This window comes from Agelaius phoeniceus, chromosome 2 (assembly GCF_051311805.1).
Source record: "Agelaius phoeniceus isolate bAgePho1 chromosome 2, bAgePho1.hap1, whole genome shotgun sequence".
In the NCBI taxonomy this organism is placed as follows: domain Eukaryota; kingdom Metazoa; phylum Chordata; class Aves; order Passeriformes; family Icteridae; genus Agelaius; species Agelaius phoeniceus.
This window is the reverse complement of record NC_135266.1, coordinates 10,221,855-10,249,594: the sequence shown is the minus strand read 5'-3', so window position 1 is coordinate 10,249,594 and position 27,740 is coordinate 10,221,855. Positions and strand designations below refer to the sequence as shown.

Here is a 27,740-nt window from a genome sequence, read left to right as displayed (position 1 = left end):
CTTGGTAATGTATCCAACAAAGCAGCAAACAAGTGACACTACCAATAATTTATCTAAAGCTGCCGAGCTGACACAGCTGGTCTGGAGACATCTGACAGTCAAACACTTTATGCCATAAAAGCTCAGCAACATTTTTTAATGGCAGGGTCTTCTAACACACTCTTTTGTGGACTGCTATGGAAATTCCTGCTTGGAGTGAGGATGCCCCTCAAGGTTACTCCTCAAGACTGAGTGGAAGAGACTTGCCTAGTGTTGATGGTATGTAGGAAACATCAATCTCTACTTCATATTTTTTTTTTCTAGCTTTGATTTAATTGTCTTAATATAATTTCTTCAATACTGGTTCCTAATGCACTGCCAGCAGTTATATACTGTGTAGTAAGGAGTTCTGATTAAGGTCTGTTAGTCTAATTTTTATAATAATAAATCATTTATATTTGTATAAATATAGTTAGTTTGTCATCCATAATCGAGAGACAAAGTTGTATAGAGGCTCAATTACACATTTATAATCCTTTGGACTCCAAGAGTTGACAAAGTCTGGAGCTGAGACTGGATCCATCTTCACCTAGACTCTCAAAGCAAGATCTTTTCTGCCCTTCCTAACACAGTGGGAGGACTTCCTAAAAATCTTTGAAGCTCCCATTGAGCCTATGAGAATATGTTAACTAAATTCCTTCCTACAGCTGTGAGTGGGTATTAACTGCACACCCTCCCTCAGTGAACTTTTGTGGAGCCACTTACAGTCAGTGAGTTCAGCTGACAGAGGTAATTGGTGCTGGTATTCTGCCACTCCATATTATGCCTTTAGTCAATCACAGTGTCCTGAATGCTGCAAATAAAGCCACAAGTCACAGCAGCTGCTGTGACAATGAGGGGATGTGCCTGCTCTCCCTCCTATGGACGTCATGCTGAATAACCTCATCATCCAGACTAACAGGGTGGGGTCTTTCCATCACTGCCAGCTTCTCTTAGCAGCTCTGTCTGTTCCCAGAAGTGTATCATAACCAGGGTGTTATTAAGATAGATTAATCTTTCACCATCTTTACATTACTGCTATCAAACTGTAAGTAGTCCTAACCACTTTATTTCCTAGGCAGTCCTCTGAAGTCTGCTAGACAGAAAACTTCACAAAATACAAAGCTAATAAAATGGATTGAGTCCCTCCTGGGGGTTTTTGTGATCTGTCAAAATTCAGTAAATGCAGATGATGGATGATGAATCCAAAGCTAGAAAAGGTTTGCAGAAGGAAAAAGTGGTATATTTATTTAGCAAAGATAGAAATGTTAATGAATTTTGCTGCATGGAAGCACTATCTACCATGGGTGGTTAGGGCTCAGGCTTGCACAACTAAAAGTGATAAATGAGACCCAGCTACAAAATAATTGTTGGGTTATGAGTGTCCCTAGAATCCTTGTATGGGTTTGACAATTTTAAATCTATCTCAATTTCTTATTAAATAATGTATATACTTGAGAAGGGAGAGAGTAAACCCACACAAAAGTCTTTGAATAGGGCTATTCTTACTTGTTATATGTGAGAATGAACTCACTGCTTTCATAGAAGCTGTAACAAATTCAACCATGACTGTTCCATTTATACACAACTTTCCTTGATCAGTCTAAACCTCAGATTTTCTGTACATGTAGGGTACAGAAACCTTAATGATCTTTCAGTGGAAGTATCAAAGAACTGATTCCTTTGTAAGGCCACAAGTGGATTTTTATTGCTATCACTCCCATATCTACTGCTACCAATCAGTGAGTGGCTTAACCAAATACAAACAAATACCTGCTGGGGTTGACTAGAGAGAATAGGAAAGTTGTAGAGATGTGGCAAGGCTGTGTTAGCTGCTTTATGCCAATTAGTACTGTAATCATTGAATATTCATTGTATAGGTCTGCACAATATTTCTAGACTTTTGAAATCTGATTTTTCTTTAAATGATCCATATATGCTATTGGAAGAATGCTAGCTACTGGAAGAATTGCTATTGGAAGAATCCTAGCTTTAATTTAAAAAAAACTCTGAAACAATTATCACCTTTCCTAACACTTTCTGCCATTTCTGAGGCAGTAGTGTTTTGGCTTTCATGTGATTTTGAAAAACAAAGTTAAACTGCATCTTTCATCTCATGAGAGAATCTGGTTGTTGATGACGGTATTATTTGTCTATTTCAAATATAAAGTTTTGGGGTTTTTTCCAGTGAAGCCTGGTCTAGTTTTAAAATGGTGTACCTTTTGATGTGCTCTCCTAAAAGTGCTTTTGAGTACTGCTAGAGCTGGAGAACCCCTCATCCCTGGGGTATTGATCTGGCAGGAAGCATAATGCCTTCTAATGCCACTTGTGAGACTATGGTTTGTAATTTTTATATCTGTTTGACTTAACATGTTAGAGCAGGAGAAGGATCCAAGTCAAGCTAAAAGACTGCATTACTGGTAAATATGAGCTGCAGAGCCAATACAGCCTGGATCTCTTCACAAACATTATGCTGTTTCCTGGCTTTGAGATCCGATGGGAAATTCAGAGACATGGCATGAGCAGAAAGCTTTCTAAGATTTAAATGTATGTGTCTTATCCTGCAGAGAGTGAACTCATTTGCAGTAAATGAAAGCCCACTGGCAGAGAAATGACATTACAGTCTGTTTGCTATGGTGTGCCACCTTGGCAAATAAAACCCCTCCACAGGACAGTCTCCTCCTAAGCCAACCCCATCACAGAATTCAGGCACTTACTCACTTATCTCTCCCAATTATTAATTTTTAAAATTAAGACTTGCATTTTTAGTGACAGCATGTATCCCTTATATGAAGCTTTTTTTGTACTGACATCTCTAGCCTCAATCCATAATGTGAATAGAGTCAAATTTATTAATTCTTTGTTATTTAACAGCTGTGCTATGGTTCTCAAGCTCCTTCAAGTGAAGCCACATTCATTTGTCAAAACTGGGACTGAGTAAATTAAAATAGAAAATAGTTAACAGCTGAGACCAGAAAAAACCTCAGTCTTTCCTGTGCCCTTCTCATGATGTGTACCATAGTCATGTTTTGTTAAACTAAAAAACTGCTTCAACTTCACCTTTCTGTCTCCACGACCTAGAGACAATGAGAGTCAGCATCTTGACATTTCCATATTTAAAATTCTTAGCACATACTGGAAAGAAACGTTTTTCCTCTCTGGTTAATGAACAATGGGACAGAAAATTAGAGAGACTGTAAGCATTATGACTAACAGAAATAAGAGAAATGTATTTTTAAAAACACTAGGAAAACAGAATGAATTTTCTGTACATTTTGTGGTTGAATTTTGATCCAGTTTATCCAATCCTCTAAATAAATACATTGCTTTGGATCATTATCCACTTGGGAGAATGCCATAAAAATGTAGCACTAGTTGACTTACAGAAAGGAAAATATTACAAATTATAAATTGAGCACAGCTGGGCAATATCCTAGTGGGAGCAATTATTTTGGCATTATAAAATGCAGGAGATTACAAACCCTGAAATGAAGAAAAACAATGACCTTTCTTCACCAGAAAAGTCTTGCTCAGTAAGTCTTGCTGAGAGATGGGTGGTAACACAAATTGATATATCACATTGCAAAACACCATCATTAATGTGAATGACACTTTAGACTTCAGGGAATCAGGTAGTGGTAAAGGTGTTTTGTCCTGTAGAAGATGGTAATTGAGACTGGAGCTTTGAATGAATATTTTGCTCCAGGCATCACCTTTATAAGTACAATTTCCTCATCATACAACCTCTCACACACCTCTTTCATGCTTTCAATCACAGCCATCAGAGACTAGCAATGGTGTCAAGGGGGATACATAATGAGCTTATAATCTGATATCTACCAATATGCATTTAAATAGTTTCCTATCTTTAGCAAATATATATATATATATATATATTTCAATTGTTAATCTTTTTTCTTCTTTATTTTGTAAATTATTAAGTAGGATGAAAAATAGTGTAATAAGTGCTGGTTATGGTGATTTAATGTCACTATTCTAGTTAAACTAGTGTTACTAAAAACCCACCATATCAAAGGCCAAGCATGACTGCATACAGCACTGTCATTTCCTGTCTGTAGTGTGTGCTTCCATTTATTCATAGAGTATCTCAGATTGCCTCCATAGATGTATTCCAGCAAAATACAGTAGAGATGTGAGTACTTAGGCTATTTGTGTTGCTTCTCATTTTTTCAATAATCTCTACTTTGACATAGCTTGGATAAGAACTAATTCACTTCTAAGTGTATTACTTAAAAATGAACAGAGATTGATGGAAACTCTCACAAAAATTCTAGTTTAATACTGGAGATGAAAACCTTAATCAAGAGGAAATATTACTCTATGGTTCATAGACATGGAAAAAAATCTCAAATATCTTGAATCTTAAGCAATATTTGGTACACAACATGCAATCCTCCTAAGACCTGACAGATAATGAATTTCAGCCCTGGGTAATAGGCCAATCTACCTGCTTTTTGTCATTGCCTGGAAGGCTAAATGCCAAAATACAGTATGTCTGAATGCTCTTTGGATAGCAATCCTTATCAAGTATCACACGTTTGGATACAGGAAATTATTCCAGGCTAGAAATGCACTATAAACCAGACATAGATAAAATATTTCTACACCCTCACAGGGGCTTGAAGAGTAAGTCATGATGGGAATGACACTTCTTAGGTGGGGAGTGTGTGTATGTATGTGTAATAATCTAGTGAAATTGGCAAGTAATTAATTGAAAGAGTTGTTTTATATCCCTTTTCAAACCAAGTTGTTTTGTAGCAAATGTTCCCATGGCTCAGGAAGAGGTACCAGAGATCACCTCTAAGGTAGATCTTCCTGGCAATGTTCTACAAACTCCATGGTCTGCAGAGTCCAGTAATGAGTCCTGAGATGAAACATGGAGTATGCAGTAAGTATGTAGAGTCTGTGGCTGGAACTGCTGTAAGATTTTAATATTTTAAAATATAAATTCGGTGATACTGTATGCCACCTTTCAGAGTTTTTTGAATGCTGCTGCCACTAAAGTAGATGTTTTAGTAGACACTTTTGGCATTTCTATGCCTTTAATTTTCATTCTCATTTCCAACCTTTCCTTGTAATGTCCTGCTCAGAGCCAGCTCCCAGGCAGTAGATTGAAGCTTCCAATAGAAGCTGCAAGCAGAGGAACTAGGGACAAAAAGGATTTCCTGTATTTCATTCTCAAATAACTATTAAACATTAATATAAGAAATAAAGGAAGAAAAAAATCACTGAATTCTTTAATGCAGGGCAGAGTTTCTGATGCTGAAGGGTGGGAAATCCATTACATAGCATGTCTAGACACTTTCAGGCAGTGAGTTTCTCTGTGCAGGATAGACTGAATTCTATATCCAGAGTCAGATGCTTTCACATTTTGGGTCTTACTTCTTTGCCTTTTGTCCCATTAAACCTGTCATAAAAGTGTGTCATGGTTTAACATCACAATGAACTTCTCTTGCTGAGAGCCTGGCTAGCAACAAGGGTTTTTTGCTATAGTGCTTCCTAAAACATTCAACTCAAATTTACATACAACAATTTAAAGGTATTTCCATTTCCTTCACCCCTGGTAGCTTTGGATCAGGCTGTCACAATTAATTGCTAAACAGCAAGAACAGTTATAAATTTGACCTAATGCATTCAAATCAAATCTGCTGTTATCTCAAACCCCTCTGGCCCCGTGTTGGGCACCCAAAAGGTTTAAAGCAGCTTGTAACACAGCCCCACACAGCCATTTGCTCACTCTCCTCTGGCTGGAAGGGGGAGAGAATTAGTGTAAAAGTGAGGAAACTCATGGGAGACTCACAGGCAAAAGCCACACATGCAAGCAAAGAAAAGAAGGAAATTCATTCCCACTTCCCATGGGCAGGCAGGGCTCAGCCATCCCTAGGACAGCCTGGCTCCATTAGGTGTAGGAAGACAAAATCTATCACTCCAAATGCTTTCCCCTTCCTCCTTCTTCCCCCAGCTCCATAAAGGCCTGGACTCCGTGCTGGAACTGTAACTAAAACATCCCTGTAAATATCAAAACTGTTTTCAGCACAATCCAAAACAACCCCATAAAAGCTACTGTGAAGAAAATTAACTCTCTCACTTCCAAAACCACCTCAAAGCCACAGCCTGAATATTCCCATGAAATGTATCCTCCTGTCTCTTCCTTCAGTAAACTTCAGTCAATTCATGTGGATGTTTGTGGACCAAGTGCAGTGTAGGGCAGAAGGGACTTTAGAATAGGAAACTGCTCCTACAAACCTTCAAAAAGGACTGCCCCATATCCTTTGGTTGCTTTTCCTTGGAACAGACACAAGTGGGCTTGTGTTTCCCAGTGTTAGCACACAGGCTGACAAGGTTAGCATGTACTGCTGAGCCTTTCCTCTTGCCCAGGGAGTTGAACTTATTCTGCTTCTGATGCCAAATACAGCACTTATAAGGCTGGAGCTGGAGAAGGAAGACTGCTGGAGGAATGGGAACAGGGACAGAAAAGGGCACAGAAGTTTGGACTCATCTTTCCACATGTCTCCTGTTCAGAGGGGTTGTGGTAAAATAACACCTTTGGAGGGGAATAAAAACAACAAAAAAAAGGAAGCTGATTCCTCTGTGTTATGTTTGCTTTTTTTTTAATTTATTCATTCTCACTTTTTCTCCCTCCCTCCCCACAGGAAGGATGAAAGGAGAAAACAGCTGGACCATGCAATTACTTGTGTCCTGTCTTTTGGCATGGCAGGACCTCTCCCTTGCTCTCAAAGTAGATTTTGGATTTTATGAGAGCCTTTGGCAATCACCAGCTCTGTCCCTGAGGCCCAGAGCAAAATCTGCAAATGACTTTCAACTTTGGCTCCTGCAAAATTTTGAAGGTGCCTTTAGTGATTTGTCCTACACTTTTTCACAGGAATGGGGTAATATTGTAGAAGGATGAAAGAAGCAAATTATTTAATAGAAAAGGGTGAAAAAAGGTCCAAAATAAGTTCAACCCAGTTCAGGGGCAAGACAAGGATTTCTAACTTAAGTGTACTGAATCTCTTTGAGCTACTCAGAGAATTTGTTTGGCTGTGCTGACAGTCTTTAGAAAGATTGGATTATACTCCATGTTTCCTAACAGTATGATGCCTAACATATTTCACTAAGCACACTCAATGCAACTAATTTTAATAATAGCTTTTATGAACACCACGGTTCTTATTCATGTTTACATCAATGAACTGATAGAAATCATGACAACAGTGACTACAGTTAAACTAGCTTGTGTGCTTCAGATGACTGGAGGCCCTGGAAGTGGCTTAAATTTCTCCCTAATACTGTGGAAAAAAGAAACTTTTGTTATCTGCCAAAAGATACGACACTGGTTGTTTGTCTGACTGATCAAATGCATTGCAATCTTGATTCTTTTTAGTATCTTTCTTTTCCTTCCTTCCTTCCTTCCTTCCTTCCTTCCTTCCTTCCTTCCTTCCTTCCTTCCTTCCTTCCTTCCTTCCTTCCTTCCTTCCTTCCTTCCTTCCTTCCTTCCTTCCTTCCTTCCTTCCTTCTCTCTTTCTCTCTTTCTCTCTTCCTTCCTCCCTTCCCCAGTGTAAAGTCTGTAAAGAAGAAAGTGGGAATAGAAGAATACTTTTTTGGAAAAATAATTATGAACATTATTTTGCTTATTTTTATAATTCCTGGTTTTACTGCATAGAAGATAGTGCATACATAGACATACTTTTCTGGGTAACTGCTTCTCTTAGCAAACTCTTCATTGCTGATTAGTCCATTCTATTTTCTGTTCTGTGAACTGAAGGTGAATGTGTGGAAGAGATAGAATATGCCTTTTCTTTTTCTGGGTGTGGAGACCAGCTGCAATGCTGCTTCCTAATAACACACAGAGAGTCCTCTAAATCACCTACAGTAACCCAGCAAGTATCAAAAGCAGTGAATTTCCCACTCATATAACATTGTGCTGTTTCCAGAAATTCTTTATACTGGAAAGCTGAGACCAGATGGGATCTAATGGCACAACTGTAGAGCAGGGAAGAACTGAAATCCCAGCTCTGTCTGGGTGACATTGGTTACCATGATCTGTTCATGCAGGCAGGGCTGACACAAGGCAGTGCTAGAGGAAGATGTGAGCTGAGGGCAGGGAACCTCTGGAGCTCTGTGTGCATCCCAGTGAGCAGCTGTGTGACTTGAGGTGTGTCTGCTGGGCAGGTAAGTACCAGAGGCAATATTATCCCAGGGCAGGTTTCATTGCTTTCTGAGAGGCTTTTGCTGGCTAACACAGTGATGTGTCTGCTTGGATCTGAGCCACAGTGAGGGGACATGGAATTCCTTAAGCCATCATGGGGAGGGTATTGTAGGTGCAGTGGTAGCGTGTGCACACTTCAGTGGGTTAAGTACCAATTTACAACAATATTAGCTGGGATCTTTTTCCATTTTTCAACCCAGGCAACTGAATGGAGACCAGGAACCAAATAGAAGGAGCAGTTTAGGAAAGGAAAATACAAAAAAAAACCCAACCCAAACAAACAAACAAAAAAGACAAAAAACACAAAAAAAACCCACAAAAAACCAAAAAAAAAAAAAAAAACAAAAAAAAGGAGAGGGAGAAAGACATTTGGTTGATAATGATTGTGTAAATGAACCTGAATAGGAGGATCCTCAAGTAGTTTATTTTCAATGCTGTCAATGGCTATGAAGAAAAGAGCAGAAATGCCAGCAAGGCAAATGAGCTAATGCAAGAAAGAGCTAAAAAGGGAGAGAGGATGAAAGAGCATTTACAAAAAGAGTTTCATTGGTTGGTAAATTCATTATCTACTGGGCATGGGTGAGTATTACTAATGAAATTGATGAGTTGGCTTTTTTTAAATACTGAGTTGAATTGCAATCACCAAGACCTTATTACTTTACCTAATGTAAATTAACCATATTCCTTTCCCTTTAATTCCACAGAATCAGCAAGCATCTAAATCAAATAATAAAGATTGGGATTAAGGGTTTTCACTTAAAGTGCTGTTCACATGTTAGTGCCATTTTGATTAGGGTTTTTTAATAAGTTACACTAGGAAAGAGAACCTAGTCTAGACATCACAAGTTTTCTTATGCTCATACTAATTGGACTACAATTCAAACTGGAGAGACTTGATCACAAAACTCACTGAATATATGCACTTTTCTGCATGTATGTAAGCTCTGCCTTAGAAAAATCAAGTAGTTTTGCAGAAGACCTGAAAGATTTATGCAAAAATATTCTACATATTTGGATTTTTTAAAAATAAAAACTGCTGAGGGTATGTAGCAAAGGACAATGGACTAAAAACTAGAAAAAAATAAAAAAAAAGATTGCCAGCAAAAGCCAAGCCAATAACAGGAGAGAGAGGGAAAGAAAATATATGTATTTTCTTGCAGTCTTGAATTAGTCATGTTAAAGTTGCCATTACATGAAATCACTCTAATGGAACCTGCTTAAACATCCTCCTGGTTAACCTCATTTCTGTCTCTAGCTGTAAACTCTCTGGGACTTGTTCTGTGTTTGCATTTTGTGTTTGTCCAGAGCTCACAAATTGGAGAAATTCTGAGTGGGGACTTCTAGTCGATAAACAGAATGAAAATTATTGGCGATGATGCTGAACAATAAGTAATGATTAATAATAATAATAACCTTAAGAACACTTAGTGAAATATCCTGGTTGCATTTAAAAAGTACAGCAGACTCATTTCTTTTGGACATGATTTTCCAGAAGACCATCATCCCTAAAGAACAGTAGAGAAGATGAGGTTAGACTGTATTATATGAGCAACTCTCCCCATTTGCCATCCTAGAAACTTCCAAGTGAAAAAAAATCCACCAACCAAAACAGAACTTACCAACACAGTTGAAACATCCCTCACATAAGCATGGTACATGTAAACATATACAAATTATTTCTACACCATGTCTATACCATTTTATGCGATCAGTTTTGTGACCAGCTTTCAAGATGTCCTGAGGGTGCTTTACTAAATTGAAACTAATGAACATGTGGACAGGGGTGCCTTAATTAGCAAAACCTGGAACAGCTAAACTTATTAAAACAGTGCAATGTGATGAGAAAGACCTCACTTTTAAACTGTGCAGAAAGGTTACAATCCAGTAACTGCAGAACAGGTAATTTTATGAGTAAAAAGCCCTGTGAAATCCAATATCTGAGACTGTTAAAATGTTATCTACTGAGAGACAATGAAGCTATAATCAGGTGACAATATCTAAGGAATTAGGGTCTCCAGATCTTTATGGAGTAAATACAGACACAATCAGCCCTTGGTTGTTTCAGGGACTAAAAAAAAAATCAATTTTTCAAGTAAAAGCTATTGTTTATTTTCTGTGTGTCAGGCTTCTGATCACTGTAAGTAGATAAATCCTTTGGTCAGCAGCACTGGCCTGTGCATCACAGGAACACATTAACAGTAAATAGGACCTTCCAACTCTTCAATCTGGGCAGCAGGGAAGACTGAGATATATAGTACATAAAGACAGACAAAAAATTAAAGAAAGAGAGATGGCTGAGCCTTCTTATGACTAATGCTTTATAGCTCCTATTTCATTTTTCTACTTGACCCGTGATCTCTCTTTTAAAGTTTCTATCTCTAGACCAAATAAAACCATAATTCAGAAGTTGTATGAATGATGATAACTTCAGTTACATAAAAGCTCACTTATGTGTCTAAAATCAGTTAAAAATAATTTTAAAATTCTATTTAATTTACTGAAGTCCTAGAGCCTTTTTAAATCCATTTAACTGTCTCAACAGATTCATATGCACCGTGTATTTACAGTATGCAAATGATCCAGTGAAATCTTCTTATAAAGACTCACTTTTCTTGCTTTTTAAATAATTTTTGTTACTGGAACTTTCTTTTTATTCACCATGATGCATGAATATCCTAATTGCTCTTAAGTTTGAAAAATGACCATGCAGTTTCATCTTTTTTTTTCCCCCCCTTGGTGAGGTTGTTGTCTGTTTTCCTGTTCTTTCTTTACTTTCTTCTGAGGACCAGAAAACTAGTCAGACTTCAAAACATGTTGTGAAAATTGGCAGGAAAATAGGAAATTCCAGATCAAAGACTAGCACGCTCATGACTAAGTATAGTTCCAAGCAGAGCAGAAGGCAGTAAGTACCAGCATCTCTGCTGATATGGTCACTGCAGTGGAACTGGCCCTTCCCAATCATGTAAAGACTCATATTTGATTTTCAAATAAATTTCAGGGTTTTAATTACTGCAGATATTCCTGGCATCTTCTAACATTATCATTAGGGCATGAATACTTATATTTCATGCTGTAATCTGGCATAACTCTGTATTAGACTGAGCCATGAGCTACACATTTCACTTACTCTCCTGTCTTTGTTGTAATCATGCAGGCTTGAGCAGGGGCAGACTATCAAAATATTAACTGTTTCTACTCTCCTCTTATTTTTAAATGCAGAAGATTCAGAATTTCTTCCGATTTCTCCTATTTGCAACCCCTTGTTTGTGTCCTTTTGAGCAGCTCCTTCAATGAAAAGAGCAGTTCTGTGAGCATCACATTTTTGTGTGCCTGATTTCCCAAGGCATTCTGTGTTTAAAACCTGCTTGGTAGCCCATACTGCTGTTTTTTCATTTGTCACTATTGACACTAAGTGTGCTCTCCTCTACCTGAGCACATATTCTCACAAAGCTTCTAAATCTTAATATAGCAGAGACTCACATCTGGTAGGAACTGACTGATGCATCCAGCTCTAAAGCTAACAGACAGATAGTTTAAATGTCTTTCCTTGGGAAATACATTAGAAAATACAAATGTACATTGTCCTCAGGTCTAGGTTGCTCTCATTTTTCATGTACCAAAGGTAAAAATAGCCAGAATGTACACATACACAGAAAATATTATGCATACTGCCTTGCCTTACTTGTGCAGACCAACCCTGTTTCATTTTTTACCTCATCACATGGATCCTCCAGGTCTTTCCACCAGTCAAAGGACCACCATGAGGAAGCAGCAGGGATTCACAGCTCAGATACTGTGCCCACTTCGTGTTAACAGCCAGCCAGCCAGCCTGGTTGCTGAGAGATTGATCTCTCTTTGGAAAGGCAGTGGGTAATCTTAGATTTGAGCCATTGTGTTATTCTTAGAGTGGTTTCCTAAAAGAAGCAGAGACCACAGATGCCTTTCCATTCCCTGGCAGTGGCCTGCCAAGTCCATCTCCAGAGCAGTGGTGCAGGACTCCAGCTCCCTCATAGATTGTATTAGTCAACTGCTATGAACTTAAAGCTGCATTTCACTCCCATGCTTGTAAGGTTTCCCCCTGCTGTGCTCTGATTGCTTCAGCTTTTTGGCATAACTCAGCTCGACCTGCCAGATGGCTCAATCACAAAGGGAATTCTCTTTCAGATAGCTTCTGGAATTTTCCCAATGACAACCTCTTTTTGCTCTGGATATTTCTGGGCCATCCATGTCACCTCTTTTAAACGCAAAAAAACCCCACTGCTAATGCACATCTCTTCTTCATTTATCCTCTCCCCACCAAAAATCCAAAAATGCAACGTTTTACAGCATTCAGGTTATATAAGTAAATAGCACAATTGTCTCTTACAGTCAGTCACTAGGAGTTTCTTTTGAAGGGATTACCCACAATCTCAAAGCATTTCCAAAAAATAAATTCAGGTAATTTGCACTGAATTCCATGTAGAGTTATGTACATTAATGTAGAGTTATCTATGTTAGCAACTGGAGGTTGAGAAAATATTCTTTATCCCTAAATCTGATTCTTCAGAGATAATAAATCCATTTTTTTCTAGCAAACTTTAATAAATACTTTGACTTCTACACAATGTGGGCCTGCTTTTCCTTAGAAATCATCTCTCTCTCAAGACTCTTTTACATTTACTTCTCTTTGAAAAATCGCAGTGTTCTTCATGTTTTGTGGATGTTCTTTGATGATTGAAAAGGGACATCTCAGTTTCTTGTGAACAGTGGTTTGGGCCACAGGGAATATTAACTTTGCACACTGCCATCTCTTTGGAAAGCACTTCTCTTACAGTCATGCAATTTAGGTTTCAATCTCAACATAAGGATTTTAGAATTTTCTTATATTTTTTTCTTCTTTCTTATGTAATTGTTTAGGGCAGTTTCTGTGTGCAGATATAAACCACAAATTTTTTGTTTATTTTGGAAGCCTTCTGTCTGAAAATTATTTCTCCATTATTCCCAGACTTTTCTGTTGCTTGGGTTTTCATTCAAAGTTACACTCCTTTTTTATATTATAGAAACTAAATCAGGCGGATCATAAATTTTGGAAAAAACCCAAAACAGTTTCTTCTCCTGGCTCTTCTGGCTCATCAGATGAAGTAAAAGAAATGTCCTTTTCTGCTGGAAGACAAAGAATGCTGGATTTAGTTTGTGGTTATGAGAATAAGTCATGAATGTTGTAGTCTGATGTTGTGACCACACTGAGCACCATCATAACTAGGAAAGATTAAGAGGGAATAGTACCTCAAAAAATGTCTAAAAAACAAACTTGGAGTCCATTTCTTCTTTGATTATCCTGTAAATGTGATGAACCCAAATAAATTCTTTTAAAAATTCTAATTTTTCAAAGGATATCTTCCATTTTCTCTTTCATATTGCTCCTCTGCAATACATCTCATTGATCTTTCATAAAAATCACATTTGATTTTGTTAGGTACTTATTCTTTGTAGGAGAGATACATCATTAAATGATTGGTAGATGAGAAAGATTAAAAAGTTAATTAACACTTAGATTAAAGTTCTGCAGATCAACAGCATTGTCTGAATTGTCTCAGTTTTAAGAAATAATAATTTCTCTCTAACCACATATCTAGCAACAAAGAATTGAAGTGGAAATTACTCTTCCAAGAAAAGCAGTAATAATAATGTCTGCCAGTCATAAAGGAGGTTTAAGCTCACAAAAGTCAGAGTGAGTTCTTAATCTTTAACTGTTACAAGGCTACTATGAGATTTCCTATAACATTTTTAATATATATTAACTATTTTCTCTTTCGCATTATCAAATCATCACTCTACCTAATGGAGCTCACTTTTCCAAATCAAACACTTATTTCTTATTCCCCTTACTAAAAGGAAAATGAACACCAATCCCCAAACTAAAAGTAGACTTCAGGGACTGCAAATGATGTGTTTGGCTATTCCATTTGAAAATGGTTGCTTCTTTGTCACTATTTTCATTTGCTGCCAAGGGCACCAGCAGATGTCATAGCAAAGACTTTTGAATATAGACTGGTTTTGCCTGCATGATGCACAGTCTGCTGCACCCCTGTTCCCACTGTTGGGAACTTCAACTTCCATCCATTGGGCCTTGTTTCAAAACCATGGCTGGAGCACTCTGGAACACTCCACAAGTCCTGTGGGGCTTTCTTTGCTTCAGGGAGTCCAATGGGAACACAAACCTCTTGCTCAAGGAGCCAGGAAGGGTGTCAGTGGAGCAAAAAATAATATTTTCTCTTTATTGTCTTACAGATACAGTACAACTTGAAAAGGTCTGATTAATCTCTGGAATAGCACAGAATCACAGAATCAGAGAATGGTTTGGGTTGGAAGGAGCTTGAAAGACCTGCTAGTTCCAACCCTTCTGCCATGGTCAAGGACAGCTTTCACTAGATCAGATTGCTCAAAACCCCAGCCAAGCTGTCCTGAATCCCTCCAGGGGTCCCACCCATCACTTTTTTGGGCAACCAGTTCCAGTATTTCACCACCCTCACAGTCAAGAATTTCTTCCTAAAATTCAATTTAAACTATTCTCTTCTGGTTTAAAGTTGTTCCCCCTTGTCCTATCACCACCATCCTTTTTAAAATGTCCCTCTCTGTCTCTCTTGCAGCCCTCTTGAGGTGCTGGAATGGACTCTAAACTCCCCCCAGAGCCTTCTTTTCTCCTGAGCAACCCCAGGTCTCTAGGCTGTCTCCATAGGACCTATGGAGATATTCATTCATTCCAGCCCTATGATCATTTTTGTACTCCCCCACCCAGACCCACTCCAATAAGTCACCCAGGCCTTATTGCAATTTTCAGGCTGTATATCAGACTTCAACAGGAAAACGGGCAAATTTTTGATTTAAGCATCTAAGCAACCATAAGACAGAAAAAAAAGAAAAAAAAGGAAACAAAACCTCTCCACTCAATTCAGAATGTGTTTTTCTTGCTCTAGACTCTTCAATTCAGAAATCCTTTTTTTTTTATTACCCAGAATAAGTTAGAACAGTAAATATACACAGAAGAAAACACAATTAGGAAAATACTGGGGAGACAGAGTAGCAGGTTCTTTGTACCTAAAATGTACATTGTGAAGACACATTCACTTGCCCATACATACAACTATTCTTACTGACGTGCAGGCTATGTAAGCAAATACCCAAATATATATGTACCCAAAAGTAATTTCAATTAGCAGTATTGATGAAAGGAATTTTTATACTTCTGTCCAGTTTTAAAAATTTTATTTTTCATCTGTACAGCCTTGTGCCTTTAATATAGGAAGAATAGATAAGATTTGAGGTAGGGGAGGATTTGAATTAAAAAGTGGCACACAAAAATAATTCTGTCTGTATAAGCCTGGAAAATACATTCACTCCTGATCTAAAGAGACACCAGAGATTAAAATGTGATCTATCACAGAAGCACAGAAATAAATTATACATATGGCTGCTCTCAGTGTGAATATCCATATTTACATGCACAAAAGAACAGTCATCTGCTAATAAGAGTACTTGTCACATGTCATTAATCTATCCTAAAATCTTTTACACTGTGAGGAGTGAAGCTTATCTTGTAAATTTGGGGACTAAGAGTACATGAGCAGGTTCAGCTCAGATCCAGACATGAACCTGTTCTGCCTGAGCTCCAAGCCAAGCAGAAGCCGGGGGAGCCACTTTCCTGCAGCCCCAAGTTTGGAGCAAGATGTTCTGATTCTCAGACTTCACAAGCTACAAAAGTTAGCCTTGACTCCAGGCTGGTTTGAAGGATGTGCAAGGTGACCTCCTGTCCTCAAGAAAGAGGCTTAGGAAGTTCTGTCAGGTTTCCCAGTCTAGACATGATGCCAACACCTCCTCTTTGGATCTGTCTCCCTGAATCTGATTTGACACAGGAGACCTTTTTTGAGTTTAGCATGCCAAAGAAAGTACATTAAATGATGGCATCAGCTTTGCCATATGTCTTTGATAAGTACTTAGATTATGTTTGTTCTCCTAAATGGCAGCATGACAGCTCTCAATGGGCATGCTGAGCTAATTTATCAATTGTATCCTCCAGTTAAGTCATAGCCAACTAGAAAACTAAAAAAGCATGTCTGCTCATTAATAATCCAGTGCCCAACCTTGATTTTATGCTGTTATTCTAGTGTGCTAGATATTCCAGACAATTTAATTTCATTTTCTAGCCCTCCTCTACACTGACATTGCTTCCTCATTTTGCATCACTAGAATGTTTTTTTTTTTTCATAAACAGTGATTTTTTTCCTTTATCAATCAAAATATTAACTATGGTCAGACCAATAGCTGCTGCTTAAAGAATTTCATTAGTGATCAGGTTCCAAACAAAATAGTTCTTTTTAGTACAACTTTCAGTGCACTCTAAGTGTCATTAACTCTGCATCAAATACTTTTCTCTCCACAAATTATTGATAACCTTCCCTTGTAACTAATAATGAAGATTTTCTCCATTATTTGGATATTTCCAAGAGCATTTTTCTCCATTATAGATGCTTCTGTCTCTGGATAAATCTGTCCCAAGTTTAGAAAATATATTTACATGCTCAGTAATAGGAGAGGGCAGTGATCGTGATGTTGGTGTTAGTGTTTGGATTAAACATAAACAACACCAGGAAAAAGTTCAAAATAATTCCACTCCATATTAGACTGTGAGAAGTAGAACTCATACCAAAGAGCACTCTAAAAATTGCACTATTCCAATTCAATTTTTTACAATATCTCATACATTTTTTACCTGTACAGTCACTAGTTAGAAAAGATGAAGAAAGTTTTTTGAAAAAAATTAAGAAATCAGTATTTTTCTATGTACTTTATCCAGATAGAACATAGCATAGCCTGACTCCTTGCAAAAATTAAAAAAATTGTTATTATTGTCCTTACAATATATACAAAACTGTCACTGAGAAAATGAGAGGCTTAGTTACAGCAGGAGGAAGGACTAATAAAGTTTCACCTTGTAGATCTGATATTGTACTTTACCTTCCTATTTGAGCCTTTCTAATGTTTTTTTCTTGTGCTTTAATGAAAATCTGGAGTTCAGTCTTTAAGGAAAAAGTAATATATTAATCTATTCTGCTAGCAAGCCTTACTAAAATCTAAATGTCTGTCTCTGTTGAATAGCTGATCTATGAACACAATATTTTACCAGTTCAGGAGAGAAAAATATTGACTGATCCCCCTGGCCATTGAACTATGCAGCATGTAAATAAAAATATTTTGTTTAGGTGAAATCCATCTTAGACCAGATCCTGGCTTTCCTTTTTTCAATAAATGTAAGCTCCTTTCTCTTCCTATTTAATCTTTTCTTCAGCTCACTTAACTGACCTTTTCTATAAATTGGTCATCTTTCACAGTACTTCAGCATTAATTATTATACCTCTTTCTTCCCACCATATATCCAGAAAAGAAAACACCATAGAAGAACTCACTATACCTTTCTAATTAATACTGAATCAAGGCTTTAGCTTCATTGTTATGTATGAAAAGACAGCAGAGCGCAGAATAAATTTTCTGATCATTTGTATGTAAATCCGCTAATTAGTTTATGAGGACAAACAATTAAAAATAGTGCCTTTGAGAAATTTAACGCCTGCTGTACCTCCCTGCCCCACAGCTTTGCCCAGCACCAAGCCCCTGCCTATTGAATCCTTGTGTCAAGGCCGGTCCCAAGCAGGGGCTGCTGAGCCCAGCACACCCCAGCCCTGGCAGGATTTCCTCCTGCCTCTTCAAAAGAGAGTGAAGGTTTTGTCAGTACATGCTTGGTTTTGATCACCATTTTCTTCAGCCCCTGTGGATGGGTGGGAGCTGCACAAACCCAGCTAATCAATAGTTTTCCGGGTGAGGAAAAACAAATAACCGAGGAAAGTTTTGAAAAAGTGTCTCAAGGTATTTACTGCTACACGATATTGACAAAGACCCACTGGGAAGCTAAATCTGCCAATCAAACTAATTGGATTTAGCAGGAAATGATGGATTGAAGATGTATGAAAATAACCACCAGTGTGACTGAAAAAATGAAATGCCAAATAAATTTACAATAGGTGCAGTATCTAGTATATCAGCCTCCTGTCTGCCTAACCTGTGGCAGAGAGAATAAATCATAAATTTTGGGCTCTCCTGCCAAGATAGAAACATTAATCACATAGAGTCTGCAGGTCCTGCCTGAATAAATGTAACTTCTGACATAATTTTTGGCAAAACCTGCAAAATTGTGCATGCCAGAATTAGGTTTGTGACCAATATTCATTCTTGTCATAGAAAGCATATCACATAAAATTATGTTAAAGTGCTCTGTCAATCAAATAACCTCCTTTTGTAATATCTTAGATTTTTTTTGTTGCTGCTTCTTTACCATGCTGTTACATATTTTAATGTGTTCAGAGCAAAGGAATATCTTAGTATAATTATGAAGCTAATTTTATTATAAAATTTTAATTATAAATTTTAATGTGGCAACCATCACATATTTTCATGTTGAGTTCCTTGCAGAGATTCATTAGAGCAGCCCTAATTATTATGCATTCTTTTCATTTTCATTAGAAATCTGAAATGAGAGACATAATTGTTTCTTTCTGAGAAAATCTGTTGTTCAACAGGGTTTGAAGACTTAGTCTAAGAAACAGTGCTTTTGGTTCATTCTCTTTGTATCCAGGCCAGTAGGCCCTGATTCCATAGCAGCAGTTTGTGATCTGTATTGATATCACAATTCATTTTTTCTGAGTTTAGAGCACAGCACACTTTCAGCTTTAAGACTGATCTAGCTTTTGGTTCCTGGTTTTTGTTTTGTTTTGTTGTTTCTTTTATGTTTTTCCCATCTGCATTCTTTGATTTCCCAGCACTCTTTGATTTCCATACAGGACAAGAAAATTTTTAGTGTTTGACTTCATTAAGCCAGTGCAAGTAAATAGATCAAGCGAGAATTGAAAATGCATATTTGCTAGCTTTGGAAGTCCCAATTTCCATTAAGTTAATATTTCTTTTACTTTTCAAGACCTTCTGTATTCCACTGCAAGAGAAACTTCCCAAATGGCTGGCAGAACACTAAGCTGTTCACTGAACTGTCATACCACAAAATGTTTCTGGATAAAAGTGTTCCCTCTTACCACAGCAACCTTAAAACTGACTTTCATAGATCTGCTGAGAACTTATGATGATTTTCAGAAAAAAAAAAATTATGTTTTTAAACTGTAACATATTCGTTGGCAACTCAAGGCTGCCTAACATTTCTATTAAGTTTTTGAAAAATATTGTCCTTGGTAATAGAGTCAGGTAGCTATTGTGCATATATTGCATGTAAATCATATTGTCTCACAGAAAACCAATTAAGAATCTGGTGTACTATCATGTAGTGAAGGTTAGTACTACAGGGATGGGAACCAGCAGATGTGTCTATAACAATTGTATGTATAGGTGCATAATGCACATATTGTGCTATGTGCAGCATACATCCATAATACAATATCCATGTAGTCTGTATCTTTAAATAGAGTGTATGCTGTGTATGGAGTGAATAACCATTACATGCACAGTATCCATACATTAGTGAGTTATTTATAATCTATACATTAGTGAGCTATTTCAGGCATTGGAATAGGCTGCCCAGAGGAGTGGTGGAATGCCCATCCCTGGGAGTGTGGATGTGACTTTGGGGATATGGTTTAGTGGTGAACAGGCTGGTGCTGGCTTAATGGTTGGACTTGATGATCTTAGAGTTCTCTTAAAACTTGAATGATTCTATGCTTTAATATCTACACATGATATTTAGCAATGCACAACCCATATACTGTAAGCACTTACACAGATTCCACTCAAATAACCCTTTCTGTTTCCTTCTTTTCCTGAAAGTAGGAACAGATGGAAACAAACAAATGGAATCAAAGCAAACCAAAAACAAACACACCAGCATTAAACCCATACCCACTGTCAGGAACAATAAGTAACTCCAGTGTGGATTTTTGTGCTTATATATTCAGACCTACAAAGCAGCAACTCTAAATGATGGCACTGTGAATATTATCTTTAGTGAAACACACAGGTTATAATGTGTTTATAGTATTTGAATGTTTAGATTTGTATAGTATAGTATTGATCGTCTCACCAAAAATATAATAAATTAAATGTTAGAGAAGGGGAAAACATTCACAACATTTCTCTTGAATTCAGTTCTGTACTGTATCAATCCTCTGGCACTCTGGTGGCATCAGAATGGTCAGCTGTGGTTGCCTGTGTAAGACCTACAGTTCTCTTAATGGATATAAAAGCAACAATAACAGTAATAAATGCTTCAAGAAAATAATTCAAATCCATAGGCAAGGTTGTCACCCAAATTACTGTCAGGTCAGCTGCTGCTCTGTAAGGTGGCAGGATAGTCAAACATCAGTGACAGCCAAAAAGGATCAGCTATTCTGGCACTTGTCTCTGCTCTTCTTCTCCACATGCTTGAAAGAATTTAAGAACATGTTCTACTCCTCTTGAAATGGGTGCATCTAAATTTTCCCTGTCATGCATCAGAATTTTTTTCTTCTACTTGAATGGTCAGATTTTGGAACTGCAATAAGATCAGAGAGAGAGTAAACCACAAGCAAATGTGCTTTATATTTAGTGGGACAGATGGTCTCAATTACCATATCTTGTTTCTTGTGCCCTATATTTTCCACTTACCCTGTTAGACCTTTCATATATTTCTAATGAGAAAATTGGGTAGATTTAAAATTTTATTTTAAGGATTTTTTTAAAGCCTTGGTTTAATAGATGAATTTAAATTATTTTTCTAGGAAGAAAGCCAATATGAGACAAAGCCATTTTCCCAGAAGAGAAATGGAAAATACTGCTGTGTAACAACTCAGTATGTTACTGTGTTGTGGTTTAACCTCAGCTGGCAACTAAGTCATGTAGTCACTCACTCATCCTCCCCCAGTGAGATGGGAGGGAGAATTTGAAGAGTAAAAGGAGATGCATGGGTTGAAATAAAGACAGATTAGTAGGCAAAAAAATAAAAATAAAAAATAAAAAATAAAAACAAAACAACAACAAAAAGTCATACATGCCAACAAAACAAAACCAAGAATTCATGCCCCACTTCCCTTGGGCAGGCAAGTGTTCAGCCACCTCCAGGACTACAGGGCTCTGTTATGCACACTGGTGACTTGGGAAGACAAATGCCATAACTCTGAATATTGCCCCTTTCCTTTTTCTCCCCCCAGCTTTATAATCTAGTCATGGCCCCATGTACTCTGGGATATCCAGGAGTGACTGAGGGAGCTGGGGCTGTTTAGCCTGGAGAAAAGGAGACTCAGGGGTGACCTTATCACCCTCTACAACTCCCTGAAAGGTGCCTGTGCTCAGGTGAGGTTGGTCTCTTTCTCCAGTCAACAACTGACAGAACCAGAGGACACAGTCTTAAGCCAAGGGAAATATAGGTTGGATGTTAGGAAGAAATTTTTCACAGAAAGAGTGATAAAATATTTGAATTGGCCTGCCTGGGGAGGTGGTGGAGTCACCATTCCTGGCTGTGTTTAAAAGAAGACTGAATGTTGCACTTGGTGCCATGGTTTAGTTGAGGTGTTAAGGCATGGGCTGGACTTGATGATCTTGAAAGGCTCTTCCAGCCTAGTGATTCTGTGATTCTGTGATTCTGTGATTCTGTGATTCTGTGATCCCTGTGGCCAGCTGGGAGCAGCTCTCCCAACTGGGAACTCTCCCAGCTTCCCAAGCCTGCTCTCTGCTGAGGTGGGGGAGAAGCAGATAAAGGCTTTGTCTCTCTGCAAGTCAATTACTGAAATAGCAATAACAAATATATCTCTATTATCAACACCATTTTCAGACCATAACAAGTGCACAGCCCCATGAAAGCAGTTGTGAAGAAAATAACTCTCTCCCAACCAAAACCTGTACATGCTGTTACTGAAGGAAGTTTAAACCAGATTTTCACTATATAGTCAAATATCTTAAGATTTTGAATGGAGCACAGTCAGTTCCAGGTAAGAAAATGAATCTTCTCTCTAGACACTTTAAAGTTCCATAGCAATTGAGAAGCTCTAATTGATTACAGAACAATAACTTCACTAATGGCTACAGAAAGGGTATTTCCAAGCTTTATGTGTGTGTGTGTGTTTGTATTCTGTACAGCACTGTTTTTCCAAAAGCATTTTCACTGAGTCTAGCCCACAAAGAATTACATTAGCATTGCACTTATTAGTATTAGATGGCATGCCATTATTATAAGAGGTCAGAATAATAACACCAGAGCCTGGAAATGATGCTGGTCTACCCGGGTGGAAATTGAAGCCAGTTGAGATTTGCAAGGGACTCTGTGATATCACAGTTCTTCATGTTCTAAATCATTTAACATTGGCTCACTTAGGAAAACAAAACATCCTGTACACTCATTTAAATATTGTGATAAATATAGGATTATAATTTTCAAATAACAACAAATGTAAAAGGTGATGTAGTTATGTGAGTCTACTATTGGAAAACTTTATGAGAAGTTATTAAATAACTGTTTAAAAAAAATCATAGATCAACTTGAAAAAACAAATATATTCCTGACTGTGAAATCTTTTTTAGCCTCATTTAGTTTATTTGTTAAAAACTAATGTAATTTCTTGGCTACTACAATTCTTTATTTTAAACACAAAATATGTAAAATAACATAAAACCTTGTGGGTTTTTTTTTTAATTGTGGTAAATTTTGTGGCTTATCACCACTTTTGTGTTTTGGTTTTCAATCATGAGCAATGATACATCTAGCTTCATCAAAGGGAGCAGATAGTTCTACTTGTTAATTTATCAACAGGAAAAGCATACTCATGGCATGAAAGGGATTGCTTACTGAATAAGGAAGTGTTTCAGAAATCTTTAATTACAGGAACTCACACCAAATATTCATAAAAATATTTACAAACTTCTGTTGTTAATAATCACATCTCTTGGGTGGTTGGTTGTTTTTTGGGTTTTTTAAGTCTCTTCAGATATTCCCTATATTTTTTTCTTATTTATATCATTAGGGTTGAATGCTGCTGTATTTCCCAGTGTGCCAGATGGTTGGAGAAATGAAGATACAATCACCTCTCCTGAAATTTACATAAAAATGAATGTACTGACATCAAATTAAAATCAAAGGGGAAAAAACTCACAATGACCTTGATAAATGTGAAAAAAGGAGAGAGATGAGGAAAAAATCCCAGCAACTGATGTAAGAGGAACTGTAAAAAGTCTCCTACTGTTTTAAGTATGTCAATTTAAGACTTTTTCTGTTTTTATTTTCAGCTCTTTGTTGCTTGAGGAGGTATAGAACAGAGCCTGAAATCCAGCTATGCCTTTATTCTGCAGCTTTAACCTTCAGTTAAAATATTAAGGAAATAGGTAGTCTCTTTCTTTTCCTTCAATTTGTTATTAAGCTGTGGTTATGACCTTCCCCAAATTTATTGTAATACAGGTTTCACAGAACTTGTCTTCATTTTGAATTAATTGAGTTAGAATGTTTTTAAAGGATGCAAGGCACCTACCCAGAGATGTGCTGTATTATAGCTTAGTAGCATTCAATATTTAATAGCTTCTGCTTTTCACAAGTTTTCTTCAGAGGATAAAGATGAGAGTTCAGGGAATGAAACAGAATATAGAAACTCCCAGTTTCAAGCCACACAGTCAGAAAAATCTGCTAACTATAATTACCAGTAGTCATTATTGCTGAGACTTTGAGGACTCTTCATGAAATGATCCAAATAGTAACTAAAGGCCAATTCTGAAGGAATACTTGTTATTACTGCTGTTATTATATAATTAAACATAAAAGTATGGCCCATTGTGTACAACTCAAAGACAATTTTTGAGTCTAGAAAAATACTTTGAAGCCAAGTATTTTTTTTTTCCAATTCTTTGCATTTTATTGATGGTCAAACAGTATAACTAGTCATGTCTCCACATTGGTTGTCTGAATTGAGAGGCCTAGAACTCCTTATGGATCTGATGGATATCTGCTTGCAGCATCTAAAATCTGAATCTAAAGCAGATCTTGGCTTAACCAACATTTTCCTAAGGAAAAAAATCCCTTCTGTCTTTTACTTCACTATTAGAGGAGCTGCAGAGATATAAACTAAAGGTGCTTTGCTAAAGGTTATGTTTCTTTGCTGTGCTGTTTTTTGCACATGAATAAAATGAGAAGGCTGCAGTTTCCAGTCAATCAATGTTTGATGAAATAGCAACACTTTAAAAAGTTCAGCTTAACAGTTGCAAGCTTTCACTTGAAATATGGCATTTTTGTGCCACCTCGTTGAAAGTTCATAGCAACTTTTGAAGACAGTAAGAAAATTACTGGTAATTTTAAATCCTCAGCTTCATTTGACAGCTCCATGCTTTAGGATTCAACTTTTTTTTTTTTTTTTCCCTCTGTAGACAGTACATTCTCTGTGAATTCACTAGCTCTAGACCTGACACTTATTCATGGCATTGCTCTCCTTCAATTATGTACTTGGCAATTGCTCATACTCAGCCTTGGAAATAGGAGACATTGTGTGAGTGCAAATAAATGTAAGCTGGGAAATTAAGGTTATCTTTTATGGCTTTTAAAGTACATGTAATAGATTCGTTATCTTCCCACTGGACAGTCAACATCTCATTTGGAGCAAAAAACTCCCCAAAATGCTACATTTCCCATTTGAAGCATCATTGAAGGGAAGCAGAGATGGGACATAACAGTTACCTCATCAGTGGCTCATCAGCTTTAAATTTGGCTCTCAGAGAGGCCACTATATATATTTCAGAATAATGCCAAATGCCAAGATTGCCAAAGGGAACTATTTTTAATGTACCCATAGTTCTTTTGCCTTCTGTGAGCCTGGTTTATGCCCACAAACATGATACATTTTGATTTTGTTTTGGATTGGGTTTTTTTTTTTTTTCAGATGTAAGGTTGTTAACTACTAAAAATGATTATGTGCTTGTAAAATAAATGCCCAATAAACATTTTTTCATATGGAAAAAAACCACATCATCTATAATATTTTGTGAGAGTTAATAGACATAATATACTAGAGGATTACTTTTTATTATTTCTATTAATATTGTCTTCAGTCTCACTAAATCTTCCTTACTCTTTTCCTCAGAAAGCAAAAAGTAAGTACAATAAAATGCACATTAAGAAGCTTCAATGCTAATGGCCATAATATATTCTAATCAACATCTTCAGGAACACATCTGTCCAAGTTTGAGATGCTGAACAAAGTTGTTTATGGAGACTTTTTAGGCTGAATGGGAAAAACATTAGAATTTAAGGAGAAGTCTGTCATGAGGATTACCAACCTGATAACTGATATGAAAAGTACATATCACTGAAAAATAAGCAATATACCTGCAAAATAAGAAAGGAAAGTTTCCAAGGCATAATTATGTAGAGTCTTCATTTCACCCTGCTTACCTGGTAAAATTAGCTCATGGTTTTCTCATCAGTAATTTCTGGCTGAAACATGAAAGAGCCGTAACTCATTCAACAACTCAGACAATTTGTGGTTTTAATCAAAAAGGCTTTATTTCCTCTACCTGGTAACAGTTTTCCAGTCCAGCTTGGGACCCAGGTGCTATGATGAATTGGGGTTTTTTCCAGGAACCAGGGCAAATAAGATGATAAGCATCCCTTACCAGTCTGCTTGGGAGGCGGGAAGCTTCCATGGAAAAAAAGATATCTGGGAAAGGCAGCATTTTCCCAACAGTCCCTGGAGGATAAATGTTAGACAGCAGTGGCAGCTGCATGGGTCAGAGCTGTAACTTCTGATAAGAAGAGTCTTTTTCTCTGCCTAAAGCACCATCAGCTTTCTTTCATCACCAGTAGCTTAGGAACAGAAGGGTAGGGCTGGATTTGTAGATGTTGCCTGAGAGCACCTTGTGAAGTCATATGAAGCTAAAGGAATGGTTTTCGCTCCTTTGTATGGGATTTTCTTGGCAGATAAAAGTAGCCCTTGGGTTCAGTGATGTTAACAGCCACTGGGGATAAAGGTGATTTAATCAATGGGCATCTGTTAGGGATGGATGAATCCCAAATATATCACTGGCGTCACAACTGGAGATCCTCTCGTGAGCTATCATTAGAGCCATAGTGCATCTGATAACATTCTGGGAAGGAAAACTGAGACTTTTAGGTACTCCAACTATGATTTAGGCTATCAAACTTTTTTTTTTCCAGATGAGTATTAGAACATTAACTTTTTCTTTTTTTTCAACTAATTTTCTTTCTTTAATTTACTTTTCCAGACTTTTTCCTTTGAAGACAATTTTTTCTCAAGACTTCATTCAGACAGCAATTTGTTTTGCTAGCTTCAGTTAATCAAAAATTAGTAAATGGACATTTCAGAATGAGTAAATAGACTTCTTACAAGGAGTCCCACAGGTAAGGCAAGGAGTACAAGTTAATCCTGGGGAGGTTCAGATTAGACACAAGAGAACAGTTTTTCACAATGAGAACAATCTACCATTGGAATAGTCTGCCTAGAGAAGTGGCAGATTCCCCAGTGTTGAACAGTTTTAAGACTCAGCTGTACAAATTGCTGCATCATCTTGTCCAGACAATGCTTTTGTCAGGAAAGGTTGGACTAGATGATCCCTGATGTACCTTCCAAGCTGATCTTCTATGGCATTTCACCCAGAACTTTCACAGTTCCTTTTCCTCTGATTTTCTTCACAGGTTAGAGTCAGTTTGCCAGTCTGTTGCTATTTTTCCAGCTAAGCTGCTTGAATACGATTTTACTGAATTATTGAAGGTCAATTTCATTGTTGCCAAATTTATCTTTAAAACAAAAAGTGGTTTTGAAAGCACTTGATTTATTTAATTGACTGTGAGTTCTTGACTTCTTTTCCTGCCCAAAGTATTTGCCATGTGAAACATTTTCTTCTGGGAGTTATTTCACAGTGTGTAAGAAGAAAAAAGTTAAGCAGACAAACTCTATTTGACATATGAGCTGAAATGCTAAATCCTCTGCTATCAGCTGTAAGCAGTTAGGCTCACAAGTGAGTCAGGAGCAGAGTTAAATGGGATTCCAGCCAAAAAAATGGAATTACTTATGGAAGTAGTTACTCAGATAGGGGGTCAAATGCTGGGCCATAATGAAGAGTATAAGTATAAGCTACTGACTGGATGAAAAGTTTTCAGAAGGGATTTATGCTTTGTCAAAGGACTTTTGTACATTTTCCTGCCTGGAATGATGTGTATGAGGCATCTTTCATAAAAGTAGAAGTGGAAGGATGTGGTCTCAGTTTCTTTTGATCATTCTTTAAAGAATACTGAAATACACAGATAAATGAGACAGTTTATTACTCTTCAAACTATATGATGCTTATCTGTGTGCTTAAAAAAATAAAGAAAACTGTGTATTACACTTGCAGGTACAATCAAGAACAGTGTGAAAACCATGCTGAAAAACATCAATTGTCATCCATCACTGAGCTTTCCTGACAAAACTGTATCCCTGACAAAACTTAGGACAGC

General features: G+C 37.2%; 1 long non-coding RNA gene across 1 annotated transcript; it reads left to right on the top strand.

Moving 5' to 3' along the window:
• LOC143693445 (uncharacterized) lies at nt 1–27,740 on the top strand. The gene is made up of 4 exons (XR_013181140.1): nt 1–258; nt 23,272–23,495; nt 26,510–26,645; nt 27,638–27,740. It is a non-coding gene; the product is annotated as an uncharacterized LOC143693445 (long non-coding RNA).